This window comes from Ovis aries, chromosome 2, assembly GCF_016772045.2.
Source record: "Ovis aries strain OAR_USU_Benz2616 breed Rambouillet chromosome 2, ARS-UI_Ramb_v3.0, whole genome shotgun sequence".
NCBI lineage: Eukaryota > Metazoa > Chordata > Mammalia > Artiodactyla > Bovidae > Ovis > Ovis aries.
In genome coordinates this window covers 185,522,074-185,538,575 of record NC_056055.1, presented here as the reverse complement: position 1 = coordinate 185,538,575, position 16,502 = coordinate 185,522,074, and the positions used below count along the sequence as shown (strand labels likewise).

Sequence of the window (16,502 nt, the reverse complement as noted above, 5' to 3'; positions counted from 1 at the left end):
ATGATATGTGTGGTGGCAGAACATGTCTACGGCAAGACTGCATGTCTCCAGAAGCAATGGTGTCAAACCACACATTTAATCACCCAGTAAAACAATTGGTGTGTACTTTCATATGCTATTTTATTTCTTTCCATAAATCACTAAACTTCTCCAAAGGTCTCCCAACTCTCCTCCAAAATAAAACAAGCAGAGAACTGCTTACAATAACAACACATTAAGAATAACAGGCCCTTTGCGTAATCCCCAAAATATTCAAAAAGCTCATACAACTCAACAACAACCAACCTGATCAAAAAATGCGCAAAAGATCTTAATAGACATTTCTGCAAAGAAGACATACAGAAGGCACATGAAAAGATGCTCAGTGTCACGAATTATTAGAAAAATGCTAATCAAAACTACAGTGAGATACCATCTTACACAGGTCAAAACCACCATCATCAAAAACTCTATGAAGAATAAATGCTAGAGAGGGTGCACAGAAAAGGGACGCCTCCTGTACTGTTAGCGTTAGTCGCTCAGTCGTGCCCGGCTCTTTGCCACCCCATGGCCTGCAGCCCACAGGCTCCTGTGTCCACGCGATTTCCCAGGCAAGGATACTGGAGTCAGTCAGCCATTTCCTTCTCCAGGGGATCCTCCCAACCCAGGGATCGAACGCGGGTCTCCTGTACTGTTGGTGGGGATGCAAACAGATGCAGCTAGTATGGAGGTTCCTTAAAAATTTACAAACAGAACTACCATATGATCTAGCAATTCCAGTCCTGGCCATATATCCCAACAAAACTTTAATTAGAAACAATACATGCACCCCCACTATGTTCACAGTAGCACTATTCATGATAGCCAAGACACAGAACCAACCTAAATGTCAATTCGCAGATGAATGGACAAGGAAGATGGTACATATATCCAATGGAATACTACTCAGCCATAAAAGGACAAAATAACGCCATTTGCAGCAACATGGACGCAAGTAGAGATGATCAAACTAAGTGAAAAAGATAAATACCATATAATATCACTTATACATGGAATCTAAAATACGGCATAAATGAACCTAACTACAAAACAGAAACAGACTCACAGGCGTAGAGAACAGACTGTGGCCGCCAGGGTGGGGAGAGGGAGAAAGAGGGACTGGAAGTTTGGGGTTAGCAGATGCAAACTATTACACAGGAAATGGAAAAACAATAGTCCTACTGTATAGCACAGGGAACTATATCCCATCTCCTGAGATAAATAATAATGGGAAAGAATACAAGGAATGTGTGTGTGTGTGTATACACATGTGTACATTTGTATGTGTGTACTTTGCCATGGCAAAGTACAGGTGGTAAAATGAATTTTAAAAAGATTTCACTATGTAACACACAACATACACAATTAAAGTACTGTCTGCCTAGCATCCTTTTCCAGAGACGGCTCCCCTCCGCCAGCCTCATGGCTATTACAGGAGGAGGACAGGGCTGAGGCAGATGAGAGATCCATGTTAGTATCTGGCCCCATCCCGGGCGGGATGCTGATTCCAAGGAGGGCACCTGACCCAAGTTTGGGTGGGAGGCTGAGAGGCTGGGTCCCTGGTGGCTGCAGCTGGGAGAGGAGCCCTGGGGCAGCTGAGAGAGAAGCAGGAACCACTGAGGCCCTTCAAACCGTGCACTGCTCCTTCCAAAAGGAGGGCAGTCTCCCAGCTGGGATTTGGGAATGTCAGTCATCTGATTTTTTATGAGGCACCAGAAATCTGGGTTTTTATATGCAATCTCCCTTTTTTCAACATCAGTAACTCAAATCTGTTTTTAAAAGCACTGTGAGCAAACAAAGCATGTCTGCAGGCCACCCAGTTTCACAAACTGACAGCTGTCCTTTTTGCCACGTAGTAGAAGCCGATCTACAGCAAGAAAGAGGGACAGAGCCACACACGGCGAGGAACACTGGCCAGGCCCAGCAACATCCGGGGCGGTGGTTCCAGCCGTGCCCGAGCCCTGCACATCCTCTGCTCCTTCCTGTGGCTTCACTTTCTCTCTGAGTCAACGGCAGACACTTGTACCCTCCCAGTGTGCCCTCCTTTGTGAAAGCAGGGGAGGCGTAAGTTAGGAGTTTGGGGTTAACATATATACTCTACTACATATTAAACAGATAACAAACATGGACCTACTGTTCCAGCACAAGGGAACTCTACTGAACAAGTTCCAGCACAGGGAACTCTACTCAATATCTATCCTGCAATAATCTATAACGGAAAAGAATCTTCAAAAGCACACACCTGAATCACTTGTGGTACACCTGAAATGCAAATCAATTATACCTCAATTTTAGGGAAAAAACCCTCTGTGGCATGCTGCTGCTTACCTGACATCTCTGTCCCTTCTTGCCAAGGCTCCAGGTGACAGCACACAGAGCTTGGAAGTGTACAAAGAACTCAAGTCCAGAAACTGAGATCCAGGCAGGGACAGGGGAAAACACACAAGAACACTTCCTCCTGAAGGACTAAAGCATGAACTCCAACATCAATTCCGCTGAAGGAGCTTCCAGGGAATCCCAGCACTCTGCCCCTGTATGTCAGGACTCTTGTCCACGATGGCAGATGCTCCCAGGTGAAAGCAGCTTAAGCAAAACAGTCCTGGACTGACTCACACAGCAGATGTTCAGGAACAGAGATCGCTCCAGGGACCCAGACAGCAACTCTGGGGTCCAAACTTTCTCTGTTGCTGGTCCCCACAACCATCGCACCCACCGCCACCCCCAGATCCCTCGCCATCGATGCTCAGACCCGATGCCTCCTCCTGCGGTTTTCCACAGACACCTCACGTGCTCAGAGAGGCCTCCCAGACCTCACATCCCCCCACTCTGCTCTTTACGTCTTTCGTTGCCCTGACTGCAGCCTGCAGTTCCTTTTTTTTTTTTTTTTCCTCTACTTCCTTGTTTTTTGCTGTCTATCCCACTACAGGTGAAGCTCCATGAGGCTGGCCTCAGGGCTGCCTTTTCCCTCTCATATCCTGCCACTGTAGGGATACTTCCCTTTATCATCAAATAAAGCATGCTGCAACCTAAGTAACATGAACTTTACCCAAACTACGGTCATCATCGGAGAAGGAAATGGCAACCCACTCCAGTATTCTTGCCTGGAGAATTCCCATGGACAGAGGAGCCTGGTGGGTTATAGTCCACAGCAGTGCAAAGAGTCAAACATGACTGAGCAACTCACACTACATAATTATGGTCATCATGAAATCTGCTGCTGCTACTGCTAAGTCGAGTCAGTCGTGTCCAACTCTGTGCGACCCCAGAGACGGCAGCCCACCAGGCTCCTCTGTCCATGGGACTTCCCAGGCAAGAGAACTGGAGTGGGGTGCCACTGCCTTCTCCTCATGAAATCTAGCACATGGCATATATATGACATTTGGGGATTCATCCATATCTTATTTCTGGTCAGTCAGTTCAGTTACTCAGTCGTGTCTGACTCCTGCGACCCCATGAATCACAGCACGCCAGGCCTCCCTGTCCATCACCAACTCCCAGAGTTCACTCAAACTCATATATTTATTATGACTATAAGTACCATTATTTCTGGTACCTGTAGTCAAAAGCCTAAAAACTGTAAGCCACTACTTATTTTAAAAACAAAGGTTGACAAATGAATAATATTAATATATTGTCTCAGGTTTGAGAAGTTGCCACTAAAAATTTTTAATCTCTTAAGGTTGTTATTTCAGTCTTCTTTGAACTTATTCTGAGGCCGTTGTTATTAGTGATGAGATACCCACAAAACAGATTACCAGTACCAGGTAAAGTAAGTTTATTTATTTGCCAAGTCTACACGTAAACAAAAAAACTGTAGCCTCAGTGGTTGGGTGTTTCAATCCAATGTGCAAACTCCCTACAATTATACCAGACATACTCTAAAAATTAGAGCACCTAATTTTTATAGGAATCTCATCATTTCACCCACTGCTTTAAATGAGGATTTATGGTCACTTGATTGCTATCTGATTGGCAGTGACCTTTCTGACTGGCCATCTCTTATGTGACTTTGCCTCTTAAAAGGGAGCCAGGGCCCCTGCAGGGGACAACTGAACCTGAATGGTCAGGTGACAGGAACACCCGGACAGCGGCTCTGAGCTCCAGGGGCTGCTGCTCACCCAGCCAAGGGTCTCTACAACCACAGGTTCATGAGGGCCACTGCTCAGCCTCCAGTAAATCTTTCTAGCAAATGAAGGTGCTCAGACTGGACCTCTCTGGTTGGTAGGTTTGTACTGTCTTATTGCTTTTCATGATACAGGGATTCCAGGAGTGATGATCCTGGCAGTAAACAACTGAAGTCTGAGTCTTTCTGTAGTCTTAGCCTTTCCCACATGGACTGACTCAGAGAAGGAAACTCGAGTATCCCCTCCCTGTGTGTGGCTGCTATAGCCATCAGCACCAGGGAACAGAATATTTTTATCTTCTCATACAGAGAGACCGTTCCCATTTCTATGAAAGTAAGGAAGCTGAATTAAATGATCAAAGCTCCTTTCCAATTTTTTGCAGTTGTGTGTGTGTGTGTTTTTTTTTCCCCCTGAAATTAGGTCTGCAAAACAAATTAGTGCTCCCCTGTGCCTAAGGAAATTTCTTTTAGGTGTTTCTGTTGCCTAAAGCATATCTCTAATCTGTTCTCCTGAGTGGCAAACAAACAAAACTAAATAAAAACAAACTCAATTGACTAAAACAAAAGCATGCTCTGAGTTGCTCCTTGTAAGCCTCTGGTCTATGCCTCTGGGCACAGGTTATTCCTTCCTCTTGATGAAAGGTCCACCTGAATATCACCTCCCTGGGCCCCACACCCCACTGTAGCTGACCCTCCCAGTCCCTGTGGGCCCCCATACCCACCACCACCACCCACAGCTGCACTGAGATGAACAATGTTTTCCTCCTGGATGAGGTCTGTCCCTCCCACTACACTGAGAGCTGCCGTGTGCCTAACACTTAGGAGAAACTCAGACGCTCAGTCCTTGATTTAAAAAAGGCAAGTTCTCCATCTGGGTTGAGAGTCCTCAAAAGGACAAGTGGTAACTAGTAAGATGTGAAAAGTTAATTCGCTTAAAGGGTGATGTTGGTGAACTACAAGCAAAGCAAGGAACAACGGGAGGTAATTTTCAAGCTCTGATATTTTTTTAAAGACTGTGTAATTACTTCTGAAATAAATACCTCTCCTACGAGACTCTCACTCCCAGTAGAATCTGGGGATCTCACAGGCCTTGATGAAGGCCACCTATTGAGACAGACGTAAATTCCTTCTACCTGCAAAGGAGTCACGAAAGCTACTTCACTTCCTGATGGCTGAATGTCAAGTCTGGAACTAGCACACATGGCCCTGTCCTGAATGATGTATCCAAGTAAGACCCTGTCTAGAGGTGTGCTACCACCGTTTCCATTTCTGCATCATCTACTGGCACATCATGTGCACACAAGCAGAGCTGTGTGACCTGGAAGGTCTCTTAACTGGTCAGTGCAGGGCTGGGAATAGCTGCCCACTGTCCTGCCTCAGGGTCCCCACTCTGAGCCCGAAACTGTGTGGCTCCATTAGTGGACTGGGGTAGGGCAAGAGAGACCTGCAAACATGGTGTGAAATCCTGGAATTGATGAATCAGAAAGCTCAATGAGCGGCAGAAATGCACGGGCAACTAGAGTACAAGTTCTCAAACAAACACCTGGGAGGAAATGTACAGTCCCTGGGACAGTCAGGTTCATAGAAATGAAAAGTAGACTCATGGGGGCCAGACTGGGGGCCACGGAGGATGGGGTGAGTATTTAATGGGCACCAAGTCAAGGCTATGGTTTTTCCAGTAGTCATGTATGGATGTGAGAGCTGCACTATAAAGACAGTTGAGCGCCAAAGAATCGATGCTTTCAAACTGTGGTGTTGGAGAAGACTCTTGAGAGTCCCTTGGACTGCAAGGAGATCCAACCAGTCACTCCTAAAAGAGATCAGTCCTGGGTGTTCATTGGAAGGACTGATGCTGAAGCTGAAACTCCAATACTTTGGCCATCTGATGCGAAGAACCGACTCATTGGAAAAGACCCTGATGCTGGGAAAGATTGAAGGCGGGAGGAGAAGGGGACGACAGAGGATGAGATGGTTGGATGGCATCACCGATTCAATGGACACGAGTTTGGGTAAACTCCGGGAGTTGGTGATGGACAGGAAGGCCTGGAGTGCTGTGGTCAATGGGGTTGCAAAGAGTTGGACACAACTGAGAGACTGAAGTTTCAGAAAGGGATGACAGAAATGTTTAGGAGACAGAATAATACTGATGATTGTACAACAATATGAATGTAGTTAATACCACTGAACTATACATGTAAAAACTATTAAAATGGTAAATTTTATGTATATTTTACAATTGTCTTTTTGTTGTTTGTTGTTGCAGAGTGGATCAGGAGGAAAAAACTGCTCAGCTTGAAGTCTGAAGCCTGCCCCAAGGGAGTTAATGACCTTGGTTAAGTTGCCTTTTTCAGCCTCAGTCTGATACATAAAATACACAGATCTGTATCCTCGGGGTCATTATGAAAAAATGAGAAAATACCTATCATGATACCTGGCTCTCAGTAAGCTCTTTGCTTTCTGAACATCCCTCTGATATTCTAGAAAAATTTTGAGAGAGAAATTAGCCAAGGAGCCAAAGCTATGCCATGGCCGGGCATCGCCATCATCAGTGTCCTCTCCTCTACCCGTCCCGCCCCAGCCGCCACCTACCAGCTCACTGGCTCATGTGCCCGCTCGCTGCCACCTCCACCTCTGAGCTTGGGTGCGCTGGACTCCTGCACCTTCCCCAGGTGCCCCACCCCGCCATGGGCCCATTCTCCTCTTCCTGGGCTTGAGGCCCCAAGTCCCTCCCGCAAACACGGTCTCCTCCCTCCCCCAGCTCACGATCCTTCCCAGCACCTGCGCCTGGTGTGCAAATGTTGCTGGAGCGGGAAAGACAGTCACACAGCCAGCCTTAGGAAGCATCACCTTCAGTGTGTTTATGATCACACAGCAGGAGCCAGCGTTCACTCTACACTCCCAGAATCCCTGCGAGGCTCCCCAGGCCCTCCCTATGCTAGCTCTCCACCAGTGACCTTGCCTTATCTCCCCAGACAGAGGCCACTGCCCACCTCCAAATCTACCAGAGCCTGTGCCCACCCCCTCCTCATCTCCTGCTCTCAGCAGAGGCCAGCCTTGCACACAGATTTTGGACACCGTGCTGCCCCCACCCCCACGCCCAAGAATGTCATTCTGCCATCATCTTCTTTCTTCTGCATCATTAATCATTTTCTCCCTACAGGGTCCTCTCCAACAGCACACAGACACATTCTGTTTAACCTGCATCCTAAACACACCCCCTTGGTCCCCATCTGTCCCTCTAGGCAGTGACACAAGTTCTCTGTAGGCCTAGTTATCTGGACCGGTGCCTCTCAGGCAAATTGCCAGGGAATCTTGTTCAAAGGCACATCGGATGCAGCAGGTCTGGGGTGAAGCCCAGGCTTCTGTACCACTGGCCCCCCAGATGCTGCTCCCGCCACAGACCCCACTCTGAACAGCAGAGCCCAGTGTTTCTTCCCTCAGACCTTCATGTACGAAATCCCTTCTAATCCGCCCCAGCACAGCTTCAAGGAGACCTGTCCCATCAAGGTCACCAATAAACTCCACATTGCAAACTCAATCAAAGCATTCCTTCCTCCTTTCCAATCCTCTCCAGTTCTTTTAAAATGAACTGTAGCAACTGGAATAAAACCGTGCCCAGAAGGGGAAGGCCCCTGGTGGATCACCCACAGACCCCTCTCCGTCTCCCTCAGGCCTCTGCACCCTGCACCTCTCACGGCACCTGCTGTTCCTCTGGCAGCAGTGGCACCGGCAGAGGCTCCTACCAGGCGTTCCTTCCGTACCTGGCTTCCTAGTGTTAGTTGCCCCCAGAGCTCAGGCTCCCCCTCACCTCTCTAGACTCTCCCCTCGGGGATCCCATTCATCTCAGCAGCTTCATCAGCAGCCCCAAACTCTCAGAACACGGGCCAGAGAGCTATCCTGACCTCCAGATTCACCCATGCCCCTCTGCCTTGTGCTGCCTCTCCCAGGGAGGGTGTCTCACAAGAATCTCAAACTTAACATTCCCAAAGTACAACTCTTGATTCCCTGCCACGTTAAAACCTACTCCTCCTCCATTCCCCATATCCAATCATATCCAGGTCTCATCACTAAAGCCAAATACATGAGAGCCACCTTTGATTCCCCTGCTCCTTCCCCAATTCAGTCCACGACCAGTTCTACTGACTCCACCTCCAAAGCCACCTGCTTCCTCCACCTCCTCTGCCACAGCCTGGCCTGCCCACCAACTAGTGACCAGTCACAACCTCCCAGCTGACCTCTCATCACCACTTCAGCCCTCTGCGACATCTTCTCCACACAGTCCCTGCTATAAACAAAAGCCCCACAAGTGAACGTGTGTCTACAGCCCTTTAATGGCTCAGTGTGAATGAAATTCAAACTCTCCACCCATCAGGCCCCCAAGACCCGGAGGTACCTTCCAGCAGGTGTGCCTTCTTCCAGTTTGCAGGGTCTGCCATGTGCTGCCCTGCAGGATCCCTCTCATACACTCTCCGCTTGGCATCCTGCTTTTAGGAGGACCGGAAGCAAGAAGAAACACAGTACTGTCGGGAAACTGAAGAATGGCCCTCGGGGCTGCCTGGAGCAGAAAGGAAGAGGCGGAGCCTGGCATGAGATGAAGCTGGAGCGGAAAGTGGGACCAGGGCTCAGCAGTTTAGAGATGTTAGACCTTCTGCCGAGAGCACAGAAAAGCCGTCCAAGTGTTACAAGCAAACGGGCGGCACGATTACTCGCCTGCTGAGGTTCTTGTAGCGATAGTGTGGAAAAGCAGAGGGGCCCAGAGTCGAGGAGCAGGGGCCGGTGGGGCCGGCAGGCCTGGCCTGAGGGAATGACAGTGGACACAGGAAGGTGACCAGACTTTAGGACTGCTTAGGAGGTTATGATATCGTGAGTTATAAAGGATATATATTCGCTCATTCAGACGACCTAATTAAAGTGCTCATGTGTGACAGTGTTAGTCACTCAGTGGTATCCAACTGTTTGCGACCCCATGGATTGTAGCTCACTAGGCGCAGAGTCTTTCTAGGGAAGAATACTGGAGTGGTTGCCATGCCCTCCTCCAGGGGAGCTCCCTGACCCAGGCCCAAAGCTGGGTCTCCTGCACAGCAGGCAGATTCTTTGCCCATGTGCACGTGAAGCTCGTCTTTGTCCACAGTTTCTGGCTCATGCTCCGACTCTTGGAGTCCCCAAGTGACGAGTGCAGGGGGAGCATCTGTCGTTATGTCTGGTCCTGTCCTTAGATCCTGAAGCCAACTCAGAGGGGTAAAGGTGAGATGGTCGCCTCATTGCTCACAAGTCCTTTATGACCACAGCTGGGGCACACCTACAGGCTGATTTTGGGGCTCCACCTCAGGATAAGGGGAACTGACCTGGCAAAGATGGTTGGAACCTTCAGCCCCACCCCGATTCCTGGGGAGGAGGGGTTGGAGGCTGAATCCACCACCAGCAGCTGATGATGTGACGAGCCATGCTTATGGAATGGGACCTCCATAAAAACCCAAAAGGTGAGGTCAAGAGAATTTCCAGGTGGCGGAGCAAGTGACCACGGGAGCCTCCAAACTCCATAAGGACCCTGTTCTGTGAACCTTTTCACTCGGCTACTGATTCATACTTGCTAACATCCTCTGTGATAAAGTGGTAATTTAGTGATTAAACAGGTTTGCTGAGGTCTATGTGCCACTTCAGCAAATCAACCAAACCCAAGCAGAGGGTTTTGAGACCCTGTAGTCGAAAGCCAGTGGGTCAGGCGTACAGATGATAACTGGGCTTGTGACTGGCACGTGAAATCCAGTCAGGGTGTTGTGGGTACCTCCAAGTCGTAGGCGGCTGGGCAGATACACAGCCTGGACCTGTGACTAGTGTCTGAAATGGGGCCAGTCCTGTGGGAATGAGTCCTTGACTTGTGGTGTCTGATGCTGCCTCTGGGTAGCTAGTGTCACGGGTGAGATGATCTGCAGGACACCCCGCTGCAGTCAGAGAATTCCTCAGTGATGTGACCCTACACACAACCCACATTGGAATTGGGTGTAGAACCCTTTTAGGAGTTAAAAAAATGGCACAGTTAGTGAACGAATATATATAACTTGAGATTTTTAAAAGGCTTAATATGCGAGGGCGAGCAGAGGTACCCCTCTGGCTGAAATCCATCCCTACGATGGGATCAGCTCATGCACAGTGAATGACTGGCCACAGATCTTTTCCTGTTTTTACTAGCGGAAGGGGGTGGGAGGAAGGAGGGGGATGATGGGAGAGGCAGGATAAGAGGAGACGAAGATACTAGCTCATAAATTAGGGCAGCGGATGGGAAAGGGGCCAAAAACAGGAAGAAAGGCAAGGCAAACTGTGCTGACTTCTCCAGTCTGCCTCCCAGTGACTCTTAACAGCCTTGAACTGGGTTGGAATGAACAAAAGCAATTCTCAGAGGACTTCATTTTCTGAAATTACAATTTAACATGATTTATGAAGCTTCTTGTTATAAATATGCTTGAGGATATTTGTCACATGAAAGTATTAGAATCATAGAATTTTTAGAGACAGGAAAAATCTGCAGATCACAGGCTTCTGGCTCGGGGTCCCTAAATCCTTGTCTCCACATACAGACACTCCAGAAAGACTTCACTGAGAAACTGAAAGAATGAGGCCCTTCTCTCCAGGTGGATAATTAAAACGTGTTAGGCTTCCCAAATGGCTCAGTAGGTAAAGAATCTGCCTGTGAATGCAGGAATCAAAGGAGACACGAGTTCAATCCCTGGGTCAGGAAAAATTCCCCAGAGGAGGAAATGGCAACCCGCACCAGCATTCTTGCATGGAAAATTCCATGGACAGAGAACCTAGCTGGCTACAGACCCTGGGGTCACAAAGAGCTGAGCATGATTCAGCAGAGCAACCACAGGGTTTCAAAGAGAAATGAAGAATTGCTAGGCAAATACTGTCCAAAGATTTAAGGTAATTGGAAGAGTGGCTTTTTTTTCCCCCCCTGGAATGTCATAGTTTGTTTATTGGTCTTAGTGTCTCTATAAGAGACCAAGGGCTCTATAAGTACTTTTTCTTGTGATTATGCCTCTTCCCTCCCCCCTTAAAAAAAAAAAAAAAAACTTTTTATTGTGGAAAGTTTCACACATACGTAAGGGTAGGAAGAAGTGTTTAATAAACAGCCTTGTACCCATCACCCAGGTTCTCTGAGACTTTTTCAGCTACTTTGCCAGTAAGTTTTATGTTTAAAAAATACACAGATGATTAATGACTAATTTTATGCTGTTTATCAAGATCATTTTGGCAATCATTTTTAACCAATTTGTTTTAGGGTTTAAAAAAATAAAAAAACAACCTCAGCTGTTCCATTTGGTTTAGGAACTAGCAAGATTTTAATTTCTAATTTCCAAAGCTACTGAATATTTGGCTAATTAATCCTAGCATCTGACAATGAAGGACCAGAAGAAAGAACATAAAGTTTCAAGTATAACATTAAAAGTTCTAGAATAGTAATCCAGCTGCATTTTAATCTCCTGTGGCACAGACTTCAGGAAGCACATGAAACAAAACCTTCAAAAAGAAACCGCTGTAGCTAGTGTCCAAGAATGCTAATGGTCCTTAAGCTTCCCCAGGGCAGTCCACTCCCATGGTGCACCAGGCTGGTCCCTGTGCTGGCAGAAGCGACGGTATACTTCCAGATTAGGTACCAGGATACCACACTTCCAGCCTGATCATCCTCCCTTTCCCTCTCAGATCACCTGCTCTCAAGAGAAAGTGAGCTCCCATGTAGTGAAGAGTCCTGTGGAGCGGCCACGTGGTAAGGACTGAGGCCTCCACCCAACAGCCATGTGAGTGCCCCACCCTGGGGCAGTGACTCTGAACAAAAGCACCCAGCCAGGCTGTTCCCAGATTCCAGAAACTGTATGATTATGAATGTCTGTTGTTTCAAGCTGCTAAGTTTGAGGCAATTTATTACACAGCAGTAGAAAATTCATTCAAAAGATAAACTTTAGAGGTAGGCAGTCACACAGGGCCAAACTACTCTATTTCCTTCAACTCATATACCAAGCAAAATTACATAGCCTGGAGTATCAGTATTTTAATTTGGATCAGATCGAACTTAATATTCTGTATGTCAACTACCTATCAGTGGGCCTAAAACATACTACATAAAAATTGCCCACAAGGCACTGACAAAAGCAACAAAGAACAACGTACTAGCAATCACCTATTTTTTTAAGTTTTTTTTTAATGTGGACCATTTTAAAGTCTTTATTGAATTTATTACAATATTGCTTCTACTTTATGTTTTGGCTTTTTGACCACGCAGCATGTGAGATCTTAGCTCCCCAACCAGGGGAGCTGCATTGCAAGGATAAGTCTTAACCACTGGACCACCAAGGAAGTCCCTAACAATTATCAATTAATAGCACCTGTTTCTGCATTTAGGTTTCAATTTTTCTAATGGCAAAAACTCAAAGATCTGTCTATAGCAGTAACAGAGAACACCCAGGAAAATGACAAGCACTTGCTTTTTTTTTTTTTTTCAAGGGTAACATAAACATGACATTGAGACCTGGCTGGTATTCTGTAGTTGCTATGGTAACCACAAGCACCTGCCCTCTTTGACAAGCAGCATTCACATTCTCTCCCATCCTTCCTACTCTCACCCACCCAAAAGCTCCCATGTCCTCCTGCCTTCTTTGCCCCTCTACTCTTTGGAACATCCAAGAATATGTACATATGCACCCATATTTGCATTCATAGGAACCAAAAAATGAGGAGCAAAATGAGACAGCTCATGGTCAAGTGTCCAAGACTAGATACTCAGCTGCCGTTAGTCAGATCAGGGAGTCTGTGTAAGCAGACAGCTAATGCTCAATGAATACCAGTTTCCTTCCTCCTCCTCACCTCCCAGCCAGGCTTCCCGGTTTGGTGAGAACAGCTTCATTTTCTCTGTTTCTTGCTCAGTTCTCCTTCATTCAGACTCCTCAGCAACTTGCACTCACTTTAGAAAAACATCCAAGGGGCTGTCTGTTGAGAGGTACAGGCAGCCCCCAACTTAGGAGGTAACCTACGATTTCTCAACTTTATGATAGTATAAAAGCAATATATGTTCAGTAGAAACCATACTTCAAATTTTGAATTTTGATCTTTTTCTGGGCTAGCAATATATAGTAAGATACTCTCTTGTGTATAGACAACCTATACAGACCTATCTCCCCAAAAGATATACAGATGGCCAACCAGCACATGAAAAGATGCTCAACATTGCTAATCATTAGAGAAATGCTAATCAAAGCTACAGTCATCTCACACCAGTCAGAATGGCCATCATTTAAAAGTCTACAAATAAAATGCCAGACAGGGTGTGGAGAAAAGGGAACCCTCTTACACTGTTGGTGGGAATATACATACATTGGTGCAGTCACTATGGAAAACTGTACGGAGGTTCCTTAAAAAGCTAAAAATAGAACTACCATATGATCCAGCAATCCCACTCCTGGGCATATATCCAGAGAAAACTAATTCAAAAAGATACAGGCACCCCTATGTTCACAGCAGCACTATTAACAACAGCCAAGACACGGAAACAAGCTAAATGTCCATGGGAAAATAAATGGATAAAGCAGATGTGGCACATTATACAGGGGAATACTACTCTGCCATGAAAAGAACGAAATGACGTCATCTGCAGCAACATGGACAGACCACGAAATTATCATACAAGTGAAGTCAGTCAGACAGAAAAAGACAAACACCACATGATGTCAGATACAGGCGGGATCTTAAAGAATAATACAGATGAACTTATATACAAAACAGAAATAGACCCACAGACATAGGAAACAAACTTATGGCTACCAAAAAGGAGGGTGAGGTGGGGGAAGGAGGGGGAAGGGGAGACAAATTAGGAGGCTGGGATTAACATATATACGCGACTATATATAAAGCAGATAAACAACAAGGTCCTACTGTATAGCATAAGGTACTTACATATCCAATATCTTGCAATAATTTTTAATGGAAAAAATCTGAAGATGAATATATATAGACATGTATGTATATGTGTATGTTAGTCACTCAGTTGTATCCAACTTTTGCAATCCCATAGTCTGTAGCCTACCAGGCTCCTCTGTCCATAGAATTCTTAGGCAAGAATACTGGAGTGGGTAGCCATTCCCTTCTCCATATATGCATGTATATATGTGTATATATTTTTTATGTGTGTGTACATATATATGTATCACTGTGTTGTACACCTGAAATCAACACAACATTGTAAACCAACTATACTGCAATAAAAAAAAAAAAAAGACCCTCTCCTGTGATGATGGGCCACAGCCCCATTCAACACGGGATCATGAGGGTGAACAACTGATACAGGAACAGTCCCTACCCTCCAAACCCACAGAGCTAGTCTGCCTTCCACTCTGAATACAGACTTCAATAAGTTACATGAGATATTCAACACTACAAGACAGGCTTTGTGTTTTTTTTTTTCCAAATGGAGGCTGAGGAGTGCTCTGAGCAGGTCTAAGGTGGACCAGAATAAGCGATGAGGTTCAGAAGTGTATTAAATCTTTGACTTATGATATTTGTAACCTATGATGCCATTTGGTAAACCTCCATTTACCAGGACATACCTCACCCTAAGTCAAGGACGATCTGTAATTGGAGCCAGTGAAAAGCGGGCCTCTTGCTATCACCCTGAGACATGTTACAGCTCCTGGGACTACTCAGTACTGTCCTTCTAGGTCGTTACACTGTCTCCACATTTAGCCTTCAGAAAAGAGCTCCAATTATGTTTCTAATATCCACAAATCCACTAAGTGGATAAGAATTTAGTAACTGAATGCAAAGAAGTATTATGGGATGGGGTAATGTAGCACAAAGAATTGTCTCAACTGGGTGATTTAAAAATTTCCAGCATCTCAAGCCAATCTTGGGCCAAGGCAAGAACCTTGAAGAATTAAGGCAAGAAATCAGAACTTTTATGCTTCTTCCACCTTCTATCAAGACTCACTGAAACCCGATTTACAGCTCTAGTTCTCTTTTCCTATCTTTAGATATCCAGTCCTATATCCCCCACCACACACACACACCACAAATAAAGTATCTAATTAACTTTTCCCTCCACTCTTTTTCACATGAAATCTCGGGAAAGGTTCTACTCCTTTGGCATAGTTGGGAAATCTTGCTGATATCTCAGATCAGAATACCCACTGTTTCCAGGGGGAAAATAACATAAATAGAAAGGAAGGAAAGACCCAGATGGTGTCAGAAGACAGACTAGCTGTCCCAACTGAAACCACACAGAAGAGATGTGTGTCCGTGGCCTTTTTCCCACCCCAACAACCATCTACCCTCACTACCACAAACAGCACCTCAAACATTCCTTACTTTGTTTAATACTAACAAGTAGGTCAGCTATTATCACCTTTTCACAGGTGTGGACTCTACAGCACAGAGAAGGGCAAAGCCCTGCTCAAGATCACACAGCGAATGGAGTTTCAGAATCTGGACCCTCCTGTTCGTCCCAATATTCAATGCTACCTTTCATGCTCAGCCCATATCTGATATTTCAATGATACTGCTCCAGGCTGAAGGACCATTGCCTTAAATTGTTTGAATTCTTACATCCGAGAATCTTACTGCCGTGCTTATAACATGAAAAGATACCCTATCCCCTCGGATCATTAGTACCCACTATCCATCCTCAAAACCTAATCCTCCCCGCCGAGCCCGCCCGCCCCAAATGAGGTTAGGAGACCAGGACAAAGTAGAAAGTTCACTGTTCTACGAGGGTTGAAACCAAGTCACAGATAACTCCAATGAGAGCAATCAGCCAAGTCTCCCTCACTGGCAATTCTAAATGAGTCCGCCAGACAGGAGAGCTTCTCCACAAGAATCACCTGAACGCAAGGAGTTCATCGTTTCTACATTTACCTGAGAACCAACACGGATACGAGCCTGGGCGCAGCTGTTGCTGCCACTAGCCGTCTGAATCCACCGCGGATGACCTCCTAGACCTACCGGGGGCGAGAAGAGAAGCACGGGCAGGTTCAGGTGCGCCCAAGGAGGAGCCGCCCAACGCCGGCCTCTCTCGGGAAGGAGCCAGGGGTAGGGGGCAAACTCGAGCTCGTCTCCAACACAGGACCAAATCAAGTCCGCAAACAGACCACACGACTTCCGAAGAGCGGCCCCGGGTCGGTCCACGGCCAAGTTCCTAAGGCACTAACAAGTTTTTGCAACATTCACAGACTCGCCCAGACCACAGCGGCGACTAAGGGCCTGAGGAAGTGGACCTTCCTCGGCAGGAGGCCCGAAGGGCAGGAAGTGGAGGCAGAGGCCACTTGCGGGAAAAGGGAAGAAGTGGCACACTCGGGGGTGGGGGGAGGGGGGAAAAGCG

The 16,502-nt window shown here is 46.5% G+C and overlaps 1 protein-coding gene across 33 annotated transcripts in view; it reads right to left on the bottom strand.

Moving 5' to 3' along the window:
• Nucleotides 1-16,502, bottom strand: part of RALB (RAS like proto-oncogene B) — an 84,599-nt gene that overhangs the window by 40,598 nt on the left and 27,499 nt on the right. For 11 of the 33 annotated variants that reach the window (XM_042243976.2, XM_042243971.2, XM_042243975.2 and 8 more), the window contains one exon: nucleotides 16,040-16,122. The exons of 16 other annotated variants lie outside the window; for them this stretch is intronic. The gene's annotated coding sequence lies outside the window, so the exon portion shown is untranslated. Of the gene's footprint in view, nucleotides 1-8,534; nucleotides 16,430-16,502 lie in introns of those variants that run through there. 6 more of the 33 variants (XM_060411193.1, XM_042243979.2, XM_012140274.5 and 3 more) reach the window with 3 other exon arrangements.